Source organism: Dipodomys ordii, unplaced genomic scaffold (genome assembly GCF_000151885.1).
Source record: "Dipodomys ordii isolate 6190 unplaced genomic scaffold, Dord_2.0 Scaffold8, whole genome shotgun sequence".
NCBI classification, from domain to species: Eukaryota; Metazoa; Chordata; class Mammalia; order Rodentia; family Heteromyidae; genus Dipodomys; species Dipodomys ordii.
In genome coordinates this window covers 2,822,564-2,846,426 of record NW_012267224.1, presented here as the reverse complement: position 1 = coordinate 2,846,426, position 23,863 = coordinate 2,822,564, and the positions used below count along the sequence as shown (strand labels likewise).

Below are 23,863 nucleotides of genomic sequence, written 5' to 3'. Positions count from 1 at the left end.
TTTTTTTTTTTTTTGTATTGTGAAAATACCATACAGCGGGGTTGTACTTACATGAGCAAGGTAATGAGCACATTCTTTCTTTTTTGTTGTTGTTGTAGTTGGCCTGAACTCTGGGCCTGGGCACTGTCCCTCAGCTCTTCAGCTCAAGGCTAGCTCTCTACCACTTGAGCCATAGCGCCACTTCCAGCTTTTTCTGCTTATGTGGTGCTGAGGAATCGAATCCAGGGCCTCGTGCATCCAAGGCAAGCACGCTACCACTGAGCCACCTTCCCAGCGCCATGAATACATTTCTTTCAAGCATTGTTGCCTCCTCCTTTGTTTCCCTTTACCATCCCCCTAGAATAATCTTGAGATTGGAAAGCGGGGTATCATCTCAGACAACAGGGAGGAACATTTATTTTTGGGGGGCAGGGGATGGCTTGTGAACATCTACGAATGGTCACAAAGCTTAATTAGTGGGACTGTAAATAAGTTTTAGGCTGTGGGGAAATTCACAAATGCAGAACTCATGAAAACTGAGATTTACCAGCTTGCTAACAAAACTTCTTTTACCTTTCTTTCCCTTGCTACCTAAGAATCTTCCTTCCTTCCTTTTTTTTTTTTTTTTTGGTCAGTTGTGGGGCTTGAAATTGGCAGCCTGGGCACTATTCCTGAGCTTTTATACTCAAGTCTAGCACTCTACAGCTACAGCTCCACTTTTGGTTTTCTGGTGGTTAATTGGAGATAAAAGTCTCATGAACTTTCCTACTTGGGCTGGCTTCAAACTTTGACCTTCAGATTTCAGCCTTCTGAGAAGTCAGGATTACAGGCGTGAGCCACTGGTGCCTAGCTCTACTTTGTATACATGGAGATGTCACAGCAAACCAATGAGTAAACAGTAGCACTGTATTGTGGACAAAGTCCCTTTCCACTATCATTAGGAATTATTTCAATTAGAGATATGATGTTCAATATATTATATATTTGAAGAACCAAAACATGCCTGGCATGCTCCAAGAGCAGGCCACACATTGTTCTAGGTACTGGGGCCACACACAACAAGCTGACTGCTCTCGTCCTGCTTTCAATCTTACCTGGAGATATAATCAAGTTACAGGAATAAAATAAAAAAAGTGGGAAAGAGCCTTCTCAGTTTTATGATCTTTGTTCCTAGGACCTGGGCGTTGGCAGTGTGATTGCCTTTGTCCTGGGATGAAGAAGGTGGCACTTTAGGAGAGGGAACTGCAAAATGGGACATTCAACTCTTACAGTAGACATGCCTACCTTATATCTAGTAGAGACATCAAGCATGTGTGAGTCTGGAGATTAAGCCAGAGGTTAGGTCTAGAACTAGACTATACCTATGGGTGATATTTTAGAGTCGTGAAATTACATGCAATTATCTAGAGAGTTGGTGTATGTCAGTGTTTATAGGAAGAGTGGAAGGAATCCAAAGAGACTGAAAAGAAAGGAAAAGGTGTAGAAGAAAAACCAGGAGAGTGTGGCAAGATGACAGTCATTCCTTGCAGGCTCTGGATTGGACTGCAGTGATTCATTTTCTCCTGATTCTGCTCCATCTGAAAAATCTGTATTGTACTGCTTTGCTTTTTATGCTGTGACGCTTGTTGTCTCCAAAAGAGTTTTTAAAATAGTAATTGAAGTGGAGGATTTGCCAGATGGTAATTGCATAGATGACTTCCTTCACTCTTTTAAGTCTTTAAGGCAACATTCCAGTTTCTGTAACCTTCAAACATATGTGTGAATAGTTTAGTGAGTTCATTATATAATTCCTTGAACAGCAAAAGCATGATATCATCGAGGGGAAAAAACAAAAACAAAAACAACCTAACTCTCTCCCTCATAAAATGGAGCAATGAACCATTTACCCTAAAAGACCTTCACAAAGAAGTCTATTTATATTTGGGACCTTTTACAATACATGCTCTACTGTTTTTAAGTTTCATATTTTTCACCTTTCTTAGAAGTACATCTAGTTTTTTTGGATGGTACTGAGGTTTGAACTCAGTGTCTTGTACTTTCTGGGAAGGTAAACCGTATTCCAAACTCTTTTTGTTTTATTTTGGGGACAAGATCTCTAGTTTATACCCAGACCAGCCTGGGTAGTGATCCTCCTCTTCACTTTTCTTGTCTGGCCTCAGAATATGATTTCCAGATCCTTGCTTTCCAATTAGCTTGGATTACAAGTGTGAACCACATCAGGCACCAGGGGTTCACACCTGTCATCCTAGCTACTCAGGAGGCTGAGATCTGAGGATCAAGGTTGAAGCCAGCCAGGGAAGGAAAGGCAGTGAAATTCTTATCTCCAATTAATTACAGAAAAGCTGGAAGTGGCGCTGTGGCTAAGTGACAGAGCAAAAAGAGCCCAGAGAAATCCCTCAAGCCAGAGTTCAAGCCCCAGGGCAGGCAAAAACAAAACAAAGTAAAAGCAAAAACAAAAAAAAAACACCCAAAACAACAACAAAACAAGTGTGAGCCACTACATCAGGCTAGACAACTGATTTTTGCACCTAAGTATGCTTATCTGTTCATAGTAAGATGTGGAAAGTTTTTAAAACCCAGAAGTCACTTTTTGGCTCTTAGTCAATACCAACACCTCTTCTCTGATCACTTATCTAACTTTAATTTTCATTGGATAGACTTAACCTTTGGATTCCCTGTAAGTAAATTAAATGGCTTTTTCTTCTTTGTGTGTGGCTGGTTTTGTATAATGTAGTATCTAGGAGATAAGTCCATATTGCTGCAAGTGAAAATGGGGCATTCTTTAATTTTTTTTCCTGCAGAATCTCTTTTTATTCATATTTCCAAATTTATGTGTCGGTTCTACTGATCCTGGGCACTGGGACTCTTCCCTGTGTTTGAATATAATAACGAAAGCACATATTTCTCCTGGGTGTCTACTTGTGAGTAAATAGTGATCACATAGATCCATATCAGACTGGAATCATCAGATAACAACATAGTCATAGGAATGTGATATTTTTTAAGGAGGTGGTATTGAGTTTCTATTAGGACCTTGCCCTGGCTAGTAGGTACTCTACCATTGAGCCCTAGCTCTAAATGTATATTTGTGTGTTTTAAAAAATTCTAGCCAGGCCGGGCACTGGGTTCATGCCTGTAATCCTAGCTACTCAGAAGGCTGAGATCTGAGGATCTTGGTTCAAAACCAGCCTGGGCAGGAAAAGACCGTGAGACTCTTATCTCCAATAAACCACTCAGGAAACCGGAAGTGGGACTGTGGCTTAAATGGTAGAGTGCTAGCCTTGAGCTGAAGAGCTGAGGGACAGTGCCCAGGCCCAGAGTTCAAGCCCCACAACTGACAAAAAAATAAAAAAAAATTCTAGCCACTAGGAAATGCAAATTGTGATCGTGATATATTGTTCATTGCTCAGAAAATCAGTAAATATTTTAGCATACAAAATGTCTCCCATGTTCTGCTCTTACTTTTAACTTCATTCATGGGAGTATAAAAGGGTTTTGGGAAGCATTTTTGTCCATGTATAGTAATAATAGCTTTGAAAATTTTTATAGCACTTGACCCAGGTGTCCTTTTATTATTTTTCTTTTTTGGAATCTATCATAAATATTGTTACTTTTTTGAGCCACAGTTGTTCTGGAAGACTGGTTGTAATCAGAGAAATAGTAGAAATAGTTGTATAGAATCTCTAACACTTGAAGTTATCTAGGACTTTCTCAGTGAAAGGAACACACCAAAAAATATGCCCATATCCAAAAATATGATTAGCCAATTATCTGTTTATTAATAAAATGTGACATTTTACCTATGAAGAGTTTATCACAATATCAAAATATGACTTAGTATAGGGGTAGTTGTTAAAAGAAAGGCATGTATTTAAGGGTTAAAGATAACATTGGAAAAAAATTGTATCATATAGCATAGGGAAAAAAAATCACCCCAGGAAGAAATGCCAACAAAGTACCAGTGCTGATGATCAGAGTGGTAGATTACTGGGTGATGGTTCCATTTTTATCTATTTTAGTGTTATTTTAAAATTCAGTTTACTAAGTACTTCAAAAATTAAGTTTTTTTTTCTAAAAACTTTTATTTTAAGAGAGTATTTTTCTTTCTTTTTTTAGTTTTTTTTTATTGTGAAAATAATGTACAGAGAGGTTACAATTACATGGGCAAGATAATGAGTACATTTCTTATCAAGCATTGTTGCTTCCTCTTTGTTTCCCCTTCCCATCCCTTCCCATCCTCCCCCCCAGCCCCCCAATCCTCCCCGCCCCCCCAAATTAAGTTTTTAATTACATTATGTTCATGGGAAATGAACATAAAAGGCAACTATTTTTCCCAGGGTATTGAATCAATGGAAGATAGAAGTGGGAAAAAAGTGTGGGGTTGAGGAGAACATGGTGGAGGTTTATGTTATGTCCATCGAGAAGGACATGATGAAACCCATCAAAACCTTCAAATGACGCAATAATTCATGTCAGTAGTTTTAAAACTGACAGTATGTGAGTCTTCTAGGGTTGCCATAGCAAAGTTCTACAGACTGGAGGTTTAAAATTGAAGACAGGACAGGAATTTCTTCTCTCGCAGTCTTAGAGGACAGAGGTTTGAAGTCAAGGTATCAGCAGAACAGTATTTTCCAAGGAGGCATTAGGTAGGGTCTCTTTCAGATCATGTTAGCTCCTAGAGCTTTTGGCTTGGGATAGCATAATTCCAGTCTTTGCCTCTGTATTTTTACAGACCTGTTCCGTGACTGTGTCTCTGGGTCCTCTCATCTTCTTTAAAGGATTCCAGTTATTAGATGTAAAGCCTACCCTAGGTCTGGGGTGACTTCATGTCCAGAGCCTTGATGAATCACATCATCAAATAAAGTCTCATTCTGCTCTCCTAGATGACATTATTCTTCAAGAGACTCTTCAATGCACTATAACTAGTAATAATAGTATTAGCAATAAGGGTGCTCTAACAATTGAACCACACCTCCAGCCCTTCTTTGCTTTTGGTATTTTTCATAGTGGATCTCTTGCTTTTCCCTAGGCCTAGGATCAGATGGGGATCCCACTTATGCCTCCTGATTACAGCTAGGATTACAGTTATTCATTCCTTGACCAGCTAATACCATGATTTATTAATTCCTCAAATTTAATATATCTGATAAACATAGTAATCATTTCCTTAAATGCATGTATTATATTACCTCCCATGTAAAATGTGGATGAAACCATGAATTATTAATAGTGTGTTTCTGAGGAGTATAAAACAGAAAAGGTTAAGTCATGTATCCTAAGATGCTTCAGGCTCTGATTTAGGGAAGGTTTGGGGAGACCCATGTATCGTCTCAAGAACTGAATTCTGAAGAGGTTAAGGGCTTTGTCTAATGTGAATTTACTGGAAAAACAGGAAATGAATGAGGCGCCTGAATATTGGACAGAGGGTCAGTTAATGCCATTTTTCTTGCTTATGTAGGAATTGTGACAATATATTCATTATTCATGCTAACTCCTGCATCAGACCAGCTCTGATGGTTGTGCCTTGTGACTCTTCTGCCCGTAGCAGGAATTGTTTTCCCAGCAAATGAGACCTCTAAATTCCGCAATCTCTTAGGGAAATTCCAAAATAATTTACTGTAAAGTAAACACAAAGGATGTATTTCTGGTGATTAGACTTTTCACAGAACTTCATGTTTTTGAAAAATAGAAGAGAGGAAAGCATTTTACCATAAAAGCCCTGTTTGTAGTACTGAGGTTTGAACTCAAGACCTTGTGCTTGCTAGGCAGGTGCTCTATCTTGAATAAAGCTACCAATGCTTTCTGGTTTTATTTATGTTTTCTATAGGTTCTCACTTACCCTTAAAGCTGCCCTCGGACCAGGATCTACCTATCTCTGCTTGCCACATAGCTGGGATTACAGGAATGTCTACCATACCTAGCACTGAAAGCTTCTTCCCCCAAATCACACCATCAAAAGTTCAGGGTTACATCTACCCTTTACAAACAAGGCAGTGGACTGTAAATGTTTAGGAAACCAGTAATATATTTATCAGATATAGTATGCCTAAACAAATACAGGACTATTTTTACTACAAATAACGCTTCTTAGGGAATAAGTCAATGAATCATATTTGAACCTCCTTGTGTAATGCCTTTCTATTTCCTTTATCAGTGATAACCACCAGATTCTACCAGAATGTTATTAGAAGTTCAGTCTTTTGTGTAATCGAACTGTCCAACCCCTTCTCCTCTTCTTCTTTGTAACAGATGAAGTTTGATTTGTATAAGGAGCAATATGTTGCCTAGTTGCTTTTATAACAAGTATACTCTTAGTTCTGAGTTTTAGCATTGAAGATGGGATAGTAGTGTTATGTCTAACTATTACATCTTTTTAAAAATAAGGGAAACATTTTCTTTCTTTTCCTCCACTCTGAAACTGGAATTTAGATATAATGGTTTGAATTGTAGTAGGCATATTGGACACTATAATGAAAGATATTCCCTGGAAAGGTCAGACAAAGAGCTAGAAGAATCGTAGGCTTCTGATTACACCATAGATTTACCATATAAACTTTGGATAGAACAACTTATCTGCATTTGTCTATATATAAGAAGAACTGGCTCTCTTTGTTATTTCATCAGTCTTTCTTGTGACAATTGAATTTAAATCTAACAAATGTCATATACTTACATTTTTCAAATTTAAATAATTTACCATTCTTAACATTGTATAACTTGTTTCTTGTTTCATTTTGCCTTGAGATTTTATTGCTCTCAATACATATAATCGTCCTTCTTTTTTTCAATTAGTTAAAAATATTGTGCAATTTATTTGATGATCGCTTATTGATAAACATTTAACTAGTTTCTAATCTTTTTAAAATAACAAACATTGAAATACTCAAGATTATGAAGAACATTTTTATAGATTTTTTTTATGCCCTTACACTAGACTTTCTTGTTGATTTGGGTATGTGCATATCTAACAATTGTCGCAAACTCTATGTAATGCTCAATAGCTTTGCAACAATTTGCTATTTGGGAGTTTCTTCGAGAAGGTTTTGCAATAGCTTTAAAAACCAGCTTAATGTTTCCCAATTCTTTTGCTCCATTACTTTTTCTTATCGTATTGCATTGCTGAGGCCTCTAGTACCATGTCAAATGGAATGGAATTGAGCACAGCCCTGCTTCTGTCCTTATTTGACGAAAGGTTTCTAATGCATTTTTTAAAAACCCATACAGCTATTTCTGGTTACTGAGATTCTATTTTACTATTAGTTTATCAAACATTTTTGGTCCAAATGAATTTTGCATTGCATACTGTTCCTGTGTTTTCTAAGATTTTTTTCTTTATATTTTCAAATGTTATGTTCCAGTGGATGGATTTCTATATTTTCCTTTAAAAAATCCTGGTAATTATTGACATAGTGACTCCCAAATAGAAAATACTGTTTGCTTTTTAAAAGATATTTTCCTTTGGCTTCTCTTTTAGCTTAAGAAATGACTTACTGTCTTCTCATTGGAACCATCTTCTTATCCTGATCACAGAAACCAGTTGACAGGATTTCCCATGGCCTCTCCTAAATTAGATAGGAAAACAACTTTTCTGGTTTTTTTTTTTTCCAGGTATAGTCAGCAGTTCATTTGCAACACAGAACAGTGACAGTAGATAGACAGTGCACCCCTGCATCCCTTTTAAGATTTAAAGGGACCAAAGTGGAGGGAATGAGATAGTAGATGGAGAGGCAGGGAGATTATATTATCTCTAATAAACATCAACAGGACCAGACTTAGTAGTTAAGAACCAGAAAGTAAATGGAAAAAAGTAGATACACTTCTCACCCACCATATTTCCTTTTAAATGTTAATGTTATAATATTATTAATTATGAGAGTGGCCCTCTAAGTCTGCTTTCTTTAAACTGGTAAAAATCTGAGAACTATTTGTAAGTGAGTGAAAACAGAAAGAATGAAACACTTACCTGGAAAAGGATATCCTAAAATAGGTCACCTGGGTTTTGAGCGAGCCTTGTCTATCTTTTCCAACCCAAAGCATTGTCTAAGGATAGGAGTTGCCAGAGAAATGTAGCCATAGATATTTTCTCCGTTTTCTTGTGGACCTGCAGAACCTAGGTGCTCATGGGAAATTCTTCTTCCAACCGGAGAATTACCTTTGCACTCTCCCTGGCTTGGAATTTAGGCTTTTTAAAAGCCTTTTATCTTTTAAGTTTACTGCCTTGTTTTATGGAAAAACATTCATTACTATCTTGAGTAAGGGTTCAGGGCAGGTAATTCTGAAAGTTGTTGGCAATTTGGAAGTCACTTTGTTCTACTTCCATGCTTGATTGATAGTTTGCCCACATATGGACTTACAAGATTTAAACCATTATTTCTCCATTATTCAAAAACATTTCTTCATTATTTTCTTGAGTCCAGTGTTACATAAAGAAGTTCATTGTCATTAGGAAGTGTTTGTGTTTGCAATTTTCTCCTTTTTCTCTTCACTAGTAAATTCTTACAACACTGTTGTAAGAATTTTCAATTTTGTACTCAGGTTGCTGTAGAGCACGAATGACACAGTCCACTCTTTTGATCCTATTTTGATCTTACATTTTTTCCAGGGCTGGCCCAGAACTTTGATTTCTCTTACCTGTGCCTCTTGCACACCTGGCATTACATACAGGTACCACATGCCTGGCTTATTTGTCAAGATAGAGTCTCTCTAACTTTGTGCTTGGACTGTCCTTGCATGAAAGACATGCTGATAGCTGCTTCCTGAATTACTGGAATTATAAGAAAGAGCCACTTATCATTTATTTGGCTGATAATTTTTTTAAGTTTTCAATATTTTTTGCTCCTTGAATTTTTCACTTTCTCCATTCCTTTTAAAATAATTCTGATGGTTCTGTAGCCTGGGAGGATTTCACCAAACATAGTGCCCTCACTCATCAGTGTCTGTTTTAGTTCTCATCCAAGAGTGATCACCTTAGTATCTGCTGCTCCCTACTTCTGGCTGTGCCCACAGGTGTGCACACACACACATCCACACATCCACACATGTACACATGTGAACTTTATCACTATGTATTTCTGTCTTTCTGTTTGGATTATTAGAAAAAGGTATGAGCTCTGTACACGATCTTCACAGGAAGTAATAAATATCTATCTCATGGCTCTTAGCCAAGTGCTCTACACTTGGCCCTTGCCTCAACCCTTCTTTCTTATTTACCACAAAGTGTCCCATACTTTTTGCCTGTGTAGGCTTTGGACAGTAATCCTCCTAACTCATTTCTCCTAGTTAACTGGAATTGCAAGTGCATACCATCATATCTGACTTAATTCTTCAAACAACTAACTTTTATGTCTTGATTAGACTTAAACCACAATCCTGTTGTCTCTACCTCCCATGTGGCTGGGCTTATAAGTATGAGCAATATCACTCGGCTCCACAGTCTTAATTATTTATTACCAGCTTGTGTCACTTCATCAGGAAATGCTAAAACCTTCCTCCCCAAAGGACCCATGTTTGTTTTTGTTAAAGCTATAAGAGATGCCAGGCTCCCGTGGCTCACACCTAGAATCCTAGCAACTCAGGAAGCTGAGATCGGAGGATCACAGTTCAAAGCCAGCCTGGGCAGGAATGTCCAGACTCTTCTCTCCAATTAACCATGAGAAAATCAGAAGTGGCACAGTGGCTCAAGCGGTAGAGTGCTTGCCTTGAGCTGAAGAGCTCAGGGACAGTACCCAGCCCTAGAGTTCAAGCCCCACGACTGAAAAATATATATATAAAAGATAAGCTGGAACTATTGACTCATACCTGTAATCCTGTAATCAGGAAGCTAAGATCTGAGGATTGCAATTTGAAGCCAGTTGAGGCAGAAGAGTCTCTTTGAGACTCTTACCTCCAATTAGCCACTCAAAATCCAGAAGTAGAGCTGTGGCTTAAAGTGGTAGAGCTCTAGGCTTCTGCAAAAAAGCTTAGGGACCGCGCCCAGGCCATGAGTTCAAGCCCTACACACACATCCACATACATATATGTACATATATGCATATATATGTACACATATGTGTGTGTATGTATATGTGTGTGTGTGAAATAAATATTTAAAGAACCAGGATTCACTCTGCCTCTGATGTCCTCATATTTCCAATGCAAACAAGAAAGCATTCTCCTGTCTCTGTAGCTTTGGGTTAGTTTGGCTGAGAAGAATGTGAGTTCAGGGTAGAAGGTTACTGTCCACAGCTGGGTGAGGTAGAATGGGCTCTGGCCTGAATGCAGCTCTCCATCCCTGGGCTATCGCCAAAAAATGCAAAAGTTTCCTAGAACGACAAACAGTGAGATGTTCACCAAACACTTGGGCTTGAATTTGCTTCTTGGAATGCCACACTGTTTTCTTTTTCTGGCAGACATTGTTCCTGCTCTAACCCCACCGACTCTAAATCATAGTCTTGAATTTCTCCTGAACTTCATCAAGTCAATCCAGCAAGTATTTGTTGAAGTGTGCCTGGCAATGCGAGGCAGCAGGGATGCGATGATGAACCAGGCATGCGACGAGGAAGGGAGCACAGCTGTGCTGTGCATGATCTCACTGTGTGGGCACAGTGAGATTCAGCACAGACGGCAAACCTTCGTGCTGTGAACTCGGACTGCCCAAGTCCATGTGTGCAGGGCTACTTATCGCCTTCCCTCGAACAAGTTATTTAGCCTCATTGTGCATCAGTTTTCTTAATTGTATAAAGAACATGATACTGGTAGTAGACAGTAGGAGTGTGTGTGTGTGTGTGTGTGTATGTTTGTGTGTGCACACATGTGTACAGACAATGATAGTGCTATTTCACATATGTTTAAATATGTGTATATACATATCTATGTACTCATAAATCTGTATACCTATTATGTATGTATGGGTGTACATTTATATGTCTCTCTATACACATACACATACACATTCTAACTATTTAAAAGGAAGAGACAAGAGGAATATGGTTGAAGGCCAGCCTGGGAAAATTATATTTAGGACATGCCAAAACAAGTTGAGCATGGTGGCTTATATCTGAAGATGGAAATAGAAGAAGAGTAGTCTCAGGATAGCATGAGATCCAATCTGGGAAATAAACTAAGGACCTAAGGATTGATGCCATAGTTCAAGTGGTAGAGTTTTTGTGTATAAAAGTAAGAGGCCCTGAGTTCAAACCTCAGTACCACCAACACACACAACAACATACAACACACACACAACAACACAATCTTTACAGTTGATGTTGTAGGAGAAGTCACCAGCGTTTGTGTTAGGAAATGGAGTAGAGGGGCTAAAGGCCAAATTTGCAAGGGAGATAGGATAATCGAGGCCATGAAAAGACAGGACTTGTGGGGCAGGAGTGGAAAAGAGAATCTTAGATTTGTGAACTCAGGTCCCTGGGAGGATAATGGGGGTATGAATACAAGTTTTGAAAGCGGGGAGTGGAGGCTGGAGGAGGAAACGGGGGATGGATGTGTTTATTTTGGACATTTGTGGTAGGATATTTGTGTGGGAAAGTCTGAGGGTGCTGATCAACAGGTGGTTGTCCATTTTGGACTAGTGTGGAGTCAGAGGCAGGCGCATTAGCTGCCTTGTTGGTGAAAGGTGGATTCGCAAGGGCTTTGTACACAGGTAGGACCAGGGAGTAATGTAGTGGCCTGAAAGTATCATAGCTAAATGACACACTGGGTAGCTTTGGGAGGGAAAGTATGCATTTCTGGTGGTGAAGATGGAGTTTCAGGTCAAGATGAAGGAGCCGGCAGGTTCCCTGCTGAGGGCTGCCTTCCTGACTTGCAGACAGCTGTCCTCACCGAGTGAAGAGAGACAGGAAGGAAGTACAATATCCAGGAACTCTTCTTTTATGTTCATCCCATCCTGAGTCCTCATCCGCCTGACCTCATCTCACCCTAATTCACTCCAAAAGACTTCATCTCTAGAAGAGACCAATCACATGACCGAACAAGTGAGAGACGAAGTAATTGAGTAAGTGGAATGAGGGACTTTAGTAATCGTTTGGGAGCTTATCAGGGGCAGGGGTTGTCTCTTAATCATGTGGGGCAGATTGGAGTAGAGCAGGTGCATCCCAAACACTTGGAGAATTAAATTACATTCTACGTGCACCAATGCTGACACTGGGAAGGCCTGCTACCCCATAAAATGCTTCCTTCCGGTTTGGACCAATCATGATCACAATTACTTCTCTGAGCCAGATGCCCCTTTGTCCCTTGGCTAGGGTTCAGATCCACTGCTTTCAGCCAGAGTGGGCAACACAAAGGAGCTTCAGAGGGAGGACAACAGTTACTTTCTTTCTGCAGGTTTCTTCCCTGGCTGCTCAAATCTCTATGTCCCCCAATTTTAGACCTTTTTACTTTCTTTGCTCTACCCCCAAGGAGGCGACGCTAGCTGGGATGTGTAGGCATAGCTGACTTTCCTGGGGAAGGGGACTCTTTTATAAAGGATATTGTACTTTCTAGAAGGTATTGTAGAGCTCAGATGTTAAGGGAAATCAAAGAAAATAGCAATTTGGTGCCTGCAAAATCAGAGTTTTAGAGCCCCAAGCTGTCCTTTGGCAAATTTGAGTCTGAGGACAAAGCCTAATGATACCCAATGCTGCCTCAGCCCTAGCCTGCTTCCAGCTACAACGTGGAGACCTTCGTACTGCACAGGCTGAATGTCAGAGTTGAGCAGATACCTAGATACTCAGAATCTAGGCAACTCTGTAGGCTTTCTTCTGAGATGCCTGCTGTTATCTATAAAAAAAATGACCATATTAAATCCTGGCTTCCAGAATGGTATAAGAAATAAACAAGAAGCTTTGTTACCTTTGAGATATCTTTTCTGATTTTCTTTAATAGCTAATCCTTATGCAAGTAGAAAAATTTGGGTGTACGATACACACACACACACACACAATTCATGTAAAAACTAGTGAGCTCTGAATAAACTCTTTAGTGGAAACTATAGACTAGTCAGGGTTCTTTGGAGGAACAGAACCAATGGATTGCAAACCCAACCTCCAAAGAGGAAAGATGTTTCATGTCTCTTAGGAAGACAATGGCTTCCTTGTTTATATATATATATATATATATATATGTGTGTGTGTGTGTGTGTGTGTGTGTGTCTGTGTGTCTGTGTGTCTGTGTGTCTGTGTGTCTGTGTACATACACATGTACATATATACACATGTACATGCAGACATGCATGCTTAGATGCTTACATAAAACAATAAATCTTGATTTCTCATCAGGTCTGGGCCTGAATGAGTCAGTGAATCAAGCCAACGACTTCTCCCGGGTGTCTACCAGTGCCAGGCTTTGAATTATAGCCACCCCAGCCAGGCTTTCCCACAGTGCATTTTGGGTACTTCCCCTTGGCTCACATAGGGCAGGGGTGTGTGCATACTTTCCCATGACACCAAAATGCAGCTAAGCTAAGCAGAAAGCACGTGGCTTGGGTCTGGCAATAAAAGCCATTTGGCCCAATCCAGCCATGGGTGGCAGGTTGGGGCAAGATCCCCATCTGATGATATAAGAGCTCCTTTTTGAGGCCCAGGGTGCCTGTGCAGGTAGCCCTGCGTGGGTATAGAAAGGCACTGAAAAGGGAGACCTGCCCTGCATGCACATGTGAGTCAGCTGGTGGGAAGGCCACTCACCGCTTCTGTGCACCTCGCTAACACTTTGGAAACTGGTAATTCTCATCCATCTTGTGTCTTCCCTTGCGAGAATCTAGAAGGGAGGCTAAGGAAATCAGCATCGGAATACCAAGAGCTTGTGTTTTGTTTGAGTGATTGGTTATTCCACCCTAGGAGTTTCCTGGAAGCTAGTAGAGGTGTGTCCGTCATGACTAATTTTCTGTACCAACTTGGCTAGCCTATACTGATTACTTATTTTGCCAAACACCAGTCCAGATGTTGCTGTGAAGATATTCTGTGGATGTGATTAATAGTTACAGTTAATTTCAATTAAAGCAGATTTTCCTCCATAATGTATATGATGTGTGTGTTTCAGAGGTTGAGGGAGAAGGGATTTCTTATTAGTTGAAAGTCCTCAGAGCAAAGACTAAGGTTTCCTGGAGGAAGAATTCAGACTATAATCTATCAGTCCAGTTTCCATTCTTCATATAGGTACCGAATCAAGAAACAAGATGTGTATAAGGCATACAATATTGGCTGATGATTTGGCCTTTTCACTGGCCTGGCTGCCTTCCTCTGGGGTTGGGGCTCCAGGAAGCTGCTAAGAAATATCTTGGCTTTGCATCTGGTTCTTCTAGCCTCCTGGTTAAAGAGATTTACTGCCTGAGTAATGATGTGTTTGTATGACTTCTGGAGATACAATTATCTCTGACTAATCCTATAGTTACAATCCACCCATCCACCTACCCATCCATCCATCCATCCATCCATCCATCCATCCAACCCCCACCCATCCATCCATCCTCATCCATCCATCCATCCATCCATCCATCCATCCATCCATCCATCCATCCATTCATCCATCCATTCACCCATCCATCCATCCCTGTGTCCAGCCATCCAGCCATCCAGACCTCCATCCCTCCCTCCCTCCATCCAACAAATATCTAGCACCCTCCATTACTATTCTTACCCTAGGTGCTTGTACAGAAGAGCACATGAGTACTCAGATGAACTATTTTGGTGGTCTGCGGTCTAGAGAGATACTATCTTTGAGAACCCCTGTGGCATTTTTAACCTTTTCTCTAGACAGATTCAGCCTTTCAGGCCATACCTCCTATCTTCATCCTGGTCCTTTGGCTATTTGCCTTCCTATTCTATCCTGACAGTTCCCTTTGGAGATCTCCTTTGTTGTCCATTCCTCCCTGGAATCAGCACTAACAGTACAAATGGTTGATGGCCCTGGTCCTTCACTGAACATCAGGCTAATCTGATCATGACTGTATTTTCCTAGTGGTTGAGAATTCCTTTACTTCTTAAGGTCTGACCACATCCTGGAAGCCCATTTAGAATCCTGGGAAAAGAGCATGTAGAGAATATACATGCTGACTTTTGTACTCCAGGCTTCTGTCCCCAATATCATTGCTGCCACCTGACTTCAGGGCCTGGCTCTGTGGCTCATATACCACTGTTTCTATCTTCTGTGGGTGGTGTTACCAGTCAGGCCTCCCATCCTGAACTGCCTTTCAGGATGATTTCTTTTTTTTGAGGGGGGGTCTAGTCATGGGGCCTGAACTCTGGGCCTGGGTGCTGTCCCTCAGCTCTTCAGCTCAAGGCAAGCACTCTACCACTTGAGCCACAGCACCACTTCTGGCTTTTTTATTTTTTCTGCTTATGTGGTGCTGAGGAATCGAACCCAGGGCCTCATGCATACCACTGAGCTACCTTCCCAGCCCTCAGTATGTAATTTCATGTCTGCTCCTTGGGAAAGAGATTGAGATTAACATGGGAATTAAAACAGTGAAATGTCATGAATAGGTAACTGTAGGGTGTGATGCAGTCTTCTGGATCTGCACAGGGGGCTGAGTCAGGCTTAGCAAAGGCCTCCTGGTTGAGTATGCTTTACCTGGAATAAGTTAAGCAAAATATTATATAGGCTACCTATGTTTTTTGTCTTGTTTTAGGTAGATTAAGCTAATGTGTGAAGTTTGGAAGAATAGATATAGTCAGCTCTCTCTCTCTCTCTCTCTCTCTCTCTCTCTCTCTCTTTCTCTCTCTGTGTTACATGGGATTGAACATAGGATCTTACCAATGCTACGTGCTTGCCCAGGCAGGCATTTTAATGATTAGCTTTATTCTAAGCCCCTTAAATATAGTTTACCTTGTGAAAGTTTCAACTTTTGATGAGTTTAATAGGACAAAACCCTAATATAATTTAAGGAGCATTTGTATCTATGTGCATACTTTTATATGTTTTGCTATATGTGTGGTATCCAAAGTTTTTATTCTTACTGTCTCCTTATTTCTCTCTTGTTCTGTTTTCTACATTTTCTACCTCTCAAGCTCTCTGTTTCTTTTTACTGGTTGATTATCATTGCTGTCATTCATGGAATTTGATTTGAGAACCTCACAGATCACTTAAGCCAACAGTAGGCTGAGCTCTCGATTTTTTGTATCTCAGTTTGTGTCTCAGTTCTCTTTCTGACTGGATGTGTTTGGTTATGTAACACAGATTCTTCTTCTCATGTGCTGGATGATGCTAACCAGAGCAGGTGACCTAAGTGCTTGACATAAAAGAAGCTTACAGAAGAGTTCTTTAAGGTTCTCATTTGTTCTACAGGTTGCAATCCTATAGCTCAAGGCTTACCTTTCTGAAGAGTCAGGAAAGTAAGGGAAATGAGGATCATTGAAGTCAGCCTCACAGATGAACAGGAGGTAGAAAGGGCATCTGGGATCAGCGAAGCTCTGGAATCAGGTGGAAGAATGTGTTTGCTATATACCACGATGTTGTTATCACGATTCCAGCACTCCCTGCTTATTCCTAACTTTTATTTCCTTATTCATATTTGCATCCATGTATCTTTCCTGTAGCTTTGCCACCTCACACCTCCACATATTTAACTTCTGTCAGGAAGGTCTGCTGAGATGGGAAGTCTTCAATTTGTCACCAAGCATTATGAGTTCAACTCCCATTTTACAGTTGTCACTGAGGCTTTAATAAACTAAGAGGGATAATAAGAAGTAAAGATAGGCAAGTATGAATTAGGAAGTGGTAGATGCTACAGGGAGATACGGAGAATCTGAAATGGAGGTTCAGAGATAGGAAATGTCACTTCTAATAGGGAACTGACAAGGAAACATTGTGGCCCATATAATATTTAAGTAGAGCCTACAAAGAAGGCAGGACTTGAAGAAATGGAGAAGGAGTTCAGACACAAAGAATGGAACTGTGAAGGAGAACAAAGACCGAGGAAGCATGGGCTAATATGGAGCTAATGAACATTCATTCTCTTGAAGTGGAAGCTATGTGAAGGGGAAGAAGTGTTGATCATACTACAATTTTTGTGTCAAAATAAGACATCAAATATCTCACACTGCTTTCCTTCTGTGCTGTTGGCAAATAGAAGTGGGCCATAAGTCATAAGTCTATTCCATTGCACAAGGCTATTGGAACAGAGTGGTGAAAAATAGAGTCAGATTTTGCCAGTCACAAAAATGGGTTCTTCACTGCCATCCCTTCAATAGATAATGTTTTTAGCAATACTGATTCATGCATTGAATGGTGCCAACAAAACAAAGCAGATCATTGATTTTTTTTTAAAGAAGACTGGAATGAATCCGAATGAGTGTTCCCTGTTTTGTCAGCAAGTCAAGATGTGAACTGGGGCAAGTCATTTCTGTGCCAACCTGGGTCCCTCCTTACATCTGTAATCTCATGAGGTGGCTATCTGACGGTGACTTTCCTAGCCTTTTCAAGTCTATAATCACTTCCAGGTGGCCGCTTTAACTATATTTCAAAGGAAGTCACTCATTGTGTGAGTGTTGGCAGAGAGACTTCTAGTAGAAAGCATCCCAGAGGATAGACTAGAATGGCTGAGAACAAAAGCAGCCTCCACTAACATCAGGACTGGGGTATACAGTAGAGCACTGGCCATGGAGATGGCAGATTTAGGGCACTTTAATGGGTTTCAGAGATATAATGCCTAGAGAAATGACAAGGGCAAAGGGGAGGAGGAGCATGGACTGCCTTGTAGGTTTTAGGTTTGGGGCAGTGGGTTGATGGTGGTGTTGCTTTATAGAATAAAAAATAAAGGAGAAGTCGTGAATAGGGGTGGGCTTAGTATCTCAGTGTTATTGAGACTCATGCATGGGTTTTATCTGGAACATGCTGACATCTACATACTAATGAAGACTTGGCAATGTCAATGCTAGAACATACTAGTGGCATTCAATGCCCTGGAAGGAAAGGAGTGAGAAAGAAACCGACACTAACTTCATTCTGTAGGTTGAGTATCTGTCCATAGTTTTGAAGGGGACCAGCCAATTAGGTCACTAAGTAACTGGGCTAATGTCTCAGGGTCAGTTTCTTAGAAGCTCTGGTTTCAGATCCCAGCCTCCTTCCTGCTGTGTCTTAGACACAGAGCCAAGATGTTCTCTGAGTCACCCCTTCCTCATTTATTAGCTGTCTGACCTTTGGAAATTTGCTTAACCACCCTGCACCTTAATTCCAGCAGCTGTCAAAGGGGATACAAATAACAGGACCTGCTCTCTTTAACTAAAGTACAAGTCTGAGAGTGAAATCTTTGCAAATGGAAAAGGATTAGAAAAATATGGGTAATTATTTATATGATGAGTCCAGACTTTCCTCTGGGATTTTATTTATTGAGCTAGCAAGTGAGTTAAGCGAGGTTTCTTGTAATTTGCCGATTTCCTCTAACAGTCTAGTAGTATAGGATTTCTAGTAAACAGGGTTTAAATAATTTGGTATTATTTAATGATTTCTGTCCAACTAAGGAAGGGAAAGGGTATTTGGGATTAGGGAACAGAGAAGGGAAGCTAAAAGAGGCCAGACAGGAGGGGATAGGAGGGCACGGGCAGAGTTATGAATGGAAATATCACAGAGAAACCCAATAATTTTTACAACTACAGTTGAGGAACCAAAACTGAAAGTTTTTCTATCAAATCACCATACCCTATATTTCCAAATATGTTTCTCTACAGTCCTATAAAAAACATAATCACTTCAGTTGGCCTTGTGAACAACAGACCTATATACATTTGCTTTACAAAAGGTAGCAAGAAATGGAGATACTTTATGCTGAACTTGGAAATGACATTAGAAAAGCACACAGCACCCTTGTTGAGCAAGATGAATTTGGTTCATCTTCGAATTGAGGACCTAGGCATGGATTATATATCATATCATTGTCCTGCAAACCTTGAGATCTAGCACAGTTATGTGTCTTCAATGCAGAAAATGTGGCTGTTGACCTCATACAGTTTCTCAGCTCTCTCTCTAACTGTGGACTATTACTGGTTCATTCCTAACCTCTATCAAAGTCTAAATCTAAATTCTCACCTTGAAAAGCCCAGCACAGGAAAAGAAAGAGCTGTAGAAACAGCCACAGATCAAAGCCTGCAGCACTTTTAAAGACGTGGGTGTATGTGTGCGCAATGTCAAGTAGCATTATCTTGTAGCCTGTCTTTTAAAAATTGTTTGGAGTTTGTAGCAGAGAATAAGTGGAAGAAGGCTGTTGTAATTAGGAGAGCAAACCTCTTCTGACAGAGCATGCACCATGTTTATTACACAACTCCCCTGAAGTCTCTACAAGGGTGAAGATACTAGGGTATAGTGGGAACCAAGTAAACTTTTTCTTTGTCATAAGCTCTTAAGCTAGTTGGCATTGAGATTTTATTAACATAGAACTGAAAGATCTCTGATTACTACAGCGTGTGGGCATGGCTGGGAAGGCAGAAGAATGGGAAAATAAAGTAATTCATACTAGCTGGAACAAAAAAGAAAACTTTATCCTCCTGTCTCAGAATAGATAATCTCCATCTTGTAAGCAATTTTCCTCTCTCTTTTTTTAGATCAGTTGTCCAGACTTGAACTAATCACTGAGGCCAGGCTAACAGAGTCCTTGTGTCCGCTGGGCTATTTATTCACTGGCAGCTAGAATAAGAGTATGGCCAGTATTTCTGGTCGATAATGATTTGATTCCTCATTGAAAAAGAGTGAGCGCTGGACAGAGGACAAAGGATATATTGTTGTCATTCTTACCTTGTCTTACCTTGGCATTCTGGAGACTATACCGTCTTTTTTTCCTCTGTGATTCCAATGAGGTGCTCCCCACTAGACTCCTGTCTTGTTCACTCCTTGTTATTGAGAACAGCGTTCCCATTTCATCCTCTCACAGCAACGTTTCTGGTGACTCCGATCCATGAAGGCCATTTTCTCTGCTACAGCACAGTGCTTTAGGGATCACCAGGCCACCATAGCCTGCTGAATCTGAATCTCACCCAATCGCTTTTCCAGACCATTTGCCTTCTGTAATGTATTTCTCATTTCTTTCTTCTTCTCCTTGCCCATTACCACCTTAGATCAGACTTTCATTCCTTTTCACTTGGATGATTGAATATTTTCTTATCTTTCTGCTTCTGGTCTAATTTTCCTTTATGTTCCACTTCCTTCAGGGCAATCGTATCAAAGACACAAAATTCTGGCTCGGTCAATATCCCATTTAAACCAGTAGGGGAGAATAAAAAGGCAGAGTGGAATGAGATGGAAATACACTAAATGCTGGCGGGCTCCTTTCTGAAAAGATGGTGGCATTGTTCAAAAAGTCCGACATGAAATATTCTGGCAAAATCAAAATCAATTGTCAGGTGTTTCAATAAATGTGCAATAAAGGGAATATGCCAGAATTGGACTGAGGTAGACTGAGGAAGGGGTGAGGTAGTACTATGATAAATGAAGCCTGGCTAGGATGATTGAAAGGATAGCAATACAGGATTTCATAATAATGGATGTTGAAATGATGGGTATTGCCCAGCTGGGTTAAGATTGTTTGTATTTTTTTTTTCAAAAAGGATATAGCCTTGCTTGCTAGAATATGCCATGCCTTTATTGTGTTTGTGTATCCAAAGAGATGCCTTCATTCATTCACTAAGCACTGTTTGCTGAGTCCCTTCTACAGGTTACGTACTGTACGTCAGAAGGTACTGTACCTCGCACACAGGAGGTGAGCCCAGGGTGTGCATGCACATGGGAGAAAGGAAAGAAGTGTTTTTGAGTTTCATCTTTCCCAGCACATCCAAATGTGTACTTTTGTCCAGTAGATGCACAAAGTAGGTTTATTGAGTTGAAAACAATTCATGTGATTAAAAGATGCAATGCAGTCTCATGGGACCCAGAGGATTAGCAGCTTTAGTTAATAAACAGTATGCTCCTAGCCCAAAAGCACAACTCGAGTTTGTCCAACTGTGCTGCTTTACTTATTAACTAGGACCCAAACTCCCTTATGTGCTTTGTTCTCTTTCCCTCATTTTCCTCATTTTTCTTTTTGTGAAGTTCTTATTAACACATTTTAATAAGTATACGTGATGACTCATGTCTCAAGGAACAGAATAAAATGAGAAAGATGAGATTGGGGATAAAGTGTGTGTGTGTGTGTGTGTGTGTGTGTGTGTGTGTGTGTGTGTGTCTGTGTCTGTGTCTGTGTACAGACACTGAGAGAAATAGGTACAGATGAAGATATCAGTATGGCTATAAGTAGACTATCCCCGCTTCATCCTCAAGTGTGTGCACTCCATTTAGCTTCTCCTTTGTCCTTTTTCAGTATGTTGTTTTGATATATGTTATTGACTTAGGAACCATTAGCGATTCCTTCCTGAGAGTCACTTTTCTGTCACTCATGTGAGATCTTAGGCATAGGAAAGATTAAGTTTGTGATAAATTCATCTCAGAAGTAACCAGTGGTCATGTCCCATCAGAGACATGAGAAGAGATTTGGTGTAGTTGTCCACCCATTTCCATCACAGACACAGGCTCTCTGGGCCTTGTGCCTTTGCTCTTCATGAAGGGGTCAGATGTGTATGACCTAGGTATTTGGCTACCCAGTTCCTTTTCTTTTGATCTTAACAACCCTGTGGGGTAGCATGGATGCTTATGGAGAAGGCTGGTGGTTTACAGTCGTTTGGAATTCGTGGCCTCTATTCTAGTATTGACATTGTTATATTAATTAGTATCTATTCAATGAGAAAACCATATAAAAAAGCCATCCTAAGTTCACTTTTACATTGATGGGCATTATAGTAGCACAACATTAAAATTGTCTAGCATTCATTTGCCACTTATAATGTTCTGGGCTTAGAGTCAAGTTGTTCTTTTTTTTTAGATTTTGGTATTTCTTTGAATTCTTTTAGCATTTTGTATATTGACATATACATAAAAAGAATGAAACCTAAAGGAGCAACTCTTTACAAATTGCTCATAATTTTATACATCTACCTTACTCATATGTCAGTGAAAAAATCACCAACTATTATGAAAACTGGACAAATTATATTACAAAGGAATCAATAAAATAGAAAACCATTTCATAAAAATAGGTCTAAGTAGGAAATGAACTACTTTCTGGGTATCTTCAGACCCTTCTCTTCTGGGCTCAAATATACTGATATATTACACATTGTTTCCTTGGAGAACTACATTCCCTTACTTACTCTTCAGCTGTCCATTTACATATTCCTCTGTCTGCTCCAAGACTGTGTTCATGCAGCCTACCAGGCAAGCCAGGACCCCTTCTGTAATCTACTCTAGAACTTAATTTGACTACAACTAGCCATCTGATGACTTGCTTTAAGAAGTCACTAAGGGTTTGCTTCTGTAGATTCATTTTAACAATCTTGGACAGCAGAAACCTGAGTTCAAATCTCAGATCTGCTCATTATTTAGCTGTGTGACTTGGGTAAGTCATCATTTCATTTCTTATGGCTCTAGGTTCATTTTGCCACTCAGACCAAACCTTAGAGTGAGGTTGATTATTTTTTATAGGGATTCTGAAGCTCATGGCAGCCATGTAAAGATTGTTCTTTGATTGACCCCATTTTATAGATGTAAAAAACTGATCTGGTGCCGGGCGTCCATGGCTCACACCTGTAATCCTAGCTACTCAGGAGGCTCAAATCTGAGGATCGAGGTTCAAAGCCAGCCTGGGCAGAAAAGTCCATGTGGCTCTTATCTCCAATAAACACCAGAAAACTGGAAGTGGCACTGTGGCTCAAGTAGTAGAGCACTGGCCTTGAGCTGAAGAGCTGAGGGACAGTACCCAAGCCCAGAGTTCAAGCCTCATGACAAAACCAAAACAAAAAACTGATCTTGTGGGAGAGTTACCCATCTAGTGAGTATTGGAACAAGGATTGAAAACCAAGCGATGTGGCTTCAGAACCAGTATTATTTTCCTTTCTTTTTCTTTCTTTTTTTTTTTTGTTGGTCGTGGGGCCTGAACTCTGGGCCTGGGCGCTGTCCCTCAGCTCTTCAGCTCAAGGCTAGAGCTCTAACTGCTTCAGCCACAGCACCACTTCTGGCTTTTTTTTTGCTTATGTGGTGCTGAGGAATCAAACCCAGGGCCTTATGCATGTGAGGCAAGCGCTCTACCACTGAGCTACCTTCCCAGCCCCCAGAACCAGTATTCTTAACCTCAGCGTGCTTTAGATACTTTTCTGGAGAAAGTGAGAGACGCTCAGCCAGCTGGGGATCCTGGTTAGAGAATGTAGGGTTGGCATGGGAAGAATGAGATAATGTACAGAGAAACCACAGTGCTATGAGCAGTCAGCAATTGTCACTTGCAGGGACAATGAATGTCTTTGACCCTTACTCTCACTGACCAGAATTTTTTTTTTTAAATAGTGTTTTGATTCATGTGGAAGTTGAGGACAAAAATGTCAAAAGTGTTGGAATGATGTCTTTGCTCACAAGATGAGCCGGCGGGATGGTGGTAGGACCTTGGGCATTGACATTGTCAGTTCTAAAGTCAATGTTTGGGTCTTTTGTGGCAACAGCACAGTGGAAGAGTGCCCTTGGGTGGAAAAATGGGACGGAGCGGGAATTTAAGTGTCTTTGGTGATCAGAATTTGTAGGAAAAAGGGACCTGTGAGGCAAGCCCCTCCTAGGACCTGGTAGAACTTCTGGGAGCCACATGAATGGAGGTTTCTGTCTGACCCGCTTCTTCTCAGCCTGGTGTGGCCTGAAAGCAGTCATTTATTAATTTACAAATGTCAGACATTTGTAAATGACTTCATTTCTAGTCATATGGTAGACAAGATGGCCCAGAGTGCTCTTCCACTGTGCAATATCTATGTGCTGAATAGAGTACTAAAGCCCTACTTGCTCATGCATCACTGAAACTCCAGAAAGTGAGCACGTTCCTAAAGATCATGACTCCAAACAAGCCAATCAGAAGCTGAAACAA

At 40.4% G+C, this 23,863-nt stretch overlaps 1 pseudogene; it reads right to left on the bottom strand.

Annotated features, from left to right (window-relative positions):
• Window positions 1–13,648: 13,648 nt before the first annotated feature.
• On the bottom strand, window positions 13,649–22,288 carry LOC105980146 (annotated as a pseudogene).
• Between the last annotated feature and the right edge of the window lie 1,575 nt (window positions 22,289–23,863).